The 2,714-nt window shown below is 40.6% G+C and overlaps 1 pseudogene; it reads left to right on the top strand.

Moving 5' to 3' along the window:
* The first annotated feature begins 1,699 nt into the window (after positions 1-1,699).
* LOC143394873 (small ribosomal subunit protein eS4, X isoform-like) lies at positions 1,700-2,446 on the top strand (annotated as a pseudogene).
* Positions 2,447-2,714: the final 268 nt, after the last annotated feature.

The raw sequence follows: 2,714 nt of genomic DNA, 5'->3' as shown, positions 1-2,714 counted from the left end.
AGCTTTGTAATTACAAGATTGATGCATCTCCTTGGGTTTGAATCCCAGCTTGTCCACTTATCACTGGCGTGTCTTTGGGAACATTTCTTAGTTGCTCTTTGCCTCAGTTTTCTCAAGAGTAAGGTAAGGATAATACTGGTATATACCTATAATACTGTTGTGACAATTAAATGAGAAATTATGTAAAGCTAAGCTCTAAAGTTGGTGACAAGGATGCAAATGTTCAATACACACTAGATGCACTTGTTTGTTTTGGTGCTGGGGATTGAACCCAGGGTCTCACACACTATACCACTGAGCTACACCCCTAGCTACTCCCCCCTTTTTTTTATGGTCTCAATCTCATATCATGGAAGGAGAAGAATTATCTGCCAAATGTACTCAAATTGGGAATGAATTCCTGAGAGGCCAAGTTCTGCCTGCAGTTCCCCTTATTTCCAGCAGAGGACAGTCTCATCAAAATAGTGACAGGGTTCTTAAAATTCTGAAGGTGAAGTTGGTAAATTTGAGTTTATTATTATTATATAAAGACCTTTGCTTCAAATATAACAATAAAATGTGAATGGATTGGCCTGAAAAAGTACCAGTGTAGGGGCCAGGGTTGTGGCTCAGTGGTAGAGCGCTTGCCTAGCATGCGTGAGGCACTGGGTTCGATCCCTGGCACCACATAAAAATAAACAAATAAAATAAAGGTATTATGTCCATCTATGACTAAAAAGAATATCATATAAAAAAGAAAGTATCTGTGAAGCCAGCAGATCATTGGGAGAACTATGTACACTACTGAAGGAAAATCCCAGCGAATTATGCTCAAAAGGTGGGGAAATTGGACTGTCTTTACAGAAGGAAGAAGGTCCATATACTTCTATCATGAGCACAGTGGCTACAGGTGATTCCTTATGTTTCTAAACTCATTTGTTTCTTCCAGTTGACTATCAATCAAATTATTAGTTGAGGTCCCAAGAGCCATGTAACCGACTAGGAGAACATCTAAAGTTCTTTCAACACTTAGTTTGGGGACTTTTCACAGATAAGGATGAAAAAGAAGGATAGAAGATACATAACATAATCCCATCTGAGTCCCAACACACCTCTTGTACTGGAAAACAAAAACAATAACCCCTTCGGTACTATTAAGTTTTCTGAGTCCAAGGTAGACATATTGTGACATTTACATAGCAACACTTCATTCAGCCCCCACACTTTTCTGGTGACCATCTGGGTCAACACAGCACTATACATGAATGTAGATATAAATAAAAATGTAGGTATTGCAAGCCTGAATCATTTCTAGTAGATTTTGCCCTTCCTGTTCTCCAGCTGCCAAATTCAGTGAAAAGCAATGCAATGTAATCTCCAATTGTTTATACAATTTTCTTTATAGTTGGAGATAATTTCACATCTTTGTGCCTCAGCTTTCTCACCTGCAATTCACTACCAGTGTTATTAAGTACTTTATTTTTTAAACAAACAAAATAATGAAGGAAGGGCGTTAGAAACCTAGCTGGAGCCCAGTACTGTGGTTCATATCTGTAATTCCAGTGGCTAAGGAAGTTGAGGCAGGGGGATTGCAAGTTAGAGGTCAGCCTCAGCAATTTAGTGATGCCCTAAGCAACTTAGCAAGACCCTGCCTCAAAATAAAATAATTAAAAGGTTCTGGGGGGAAGAAGGTGGGCCTCTTTCTGTGCCTACAGCAGCCATGGCTTGTGGTCCCAAGAAGCATCTGAAGCAGGTAGCAGCTCCAAAGCATTGGATGCTGGATAAATTGACTGGTGGGTTTGCTTCTCGTCCATCCACTGGTCCCCACAAGCTGAGAGAATGTCTTCCTCTCATCATTTTTCTAAGGAACAGACTTAAGTGTGCCCTGACAGGAGAGGAAGTAAAAAAGATTTGCATGCAACACTTCATCAAGATTGATGGCAAAGCCTGAACCTATATAACCTACCCCGCCAGTTTTATGGACGTCATCAGCATTGATAAGACTGGAGAGAATTTCTGTCTGATCTAAGACACCAAGGGTCGTTTTGCTGTTCATCGCATTACACCTGAGGAGGCCAAGTACAAGTTGTGCAAGGTGAGAAAGAGATTTGTGGGCACAAAAGGAATCCCTCATCTGGTGACTCATGATGCTCGAACCATTTGATACCCTGATCCCCTAATCAAGGTGAATGATACCATTCAGATTGATTTGGAGACTGGCAAGGTTACTGATTTCATCAAGTTTGACGCTGGTAACCTGTGTATGGTGACCGGAGGTGTTAACTTGGGAAGAATTGGTGTGATTACCAACAGAGAGAGACATCCTGACTCTTTTGACATGTTTCATGTGAAAGATGCCAATGGCAACAGCTTTGCCACTCGGCTCTCCAACATTTTTGTTATTGGCAAAGGCAACAAACCATGGATTTCTCTTCCGGAGAAAAAGGAATCTGACTCCCATTACTGAAGAAAGTAATGGCAGACATCATGATACTTCAGCTTATATCTTTTCAGAGCAAGGACCCTCCAACATAACCAGAATGCCACTATCTACCCAATAACTTTTGATCCCAACATTTGATTTTCCATTTTCTCCTCCACAGAGTCACTAGAAGTCAGAATTCTATATCTGTTTCTATAAATTTGACTATTCTATGTACTTCATGTAAGTGGAATCATGACCTTTTGTGACTGGCTTATTTCACTTAGGATGATGTCCTCAATGTTCCTCCACG

This window comes from Callospermophilus lateralis, chromosome 3, assembly GCF_048772815.1.
Source record: "Callospermophilus lateralis isolate mCalLat2 chromosome 3, mCalLat2.hap1, whole genome shotgun sequence".
Classification (NCBI taxonomy): Eukaryota; Metazoa; Chordata; class Mammalia; order Rodentia; family Sciuridae; genus Callospermophilus; species Callospermophilus lateralis.
Note: the sequence above shows the minus strand (reverse complement) of the source record. Positions and strands in the feature narration are given on the sequence as shown.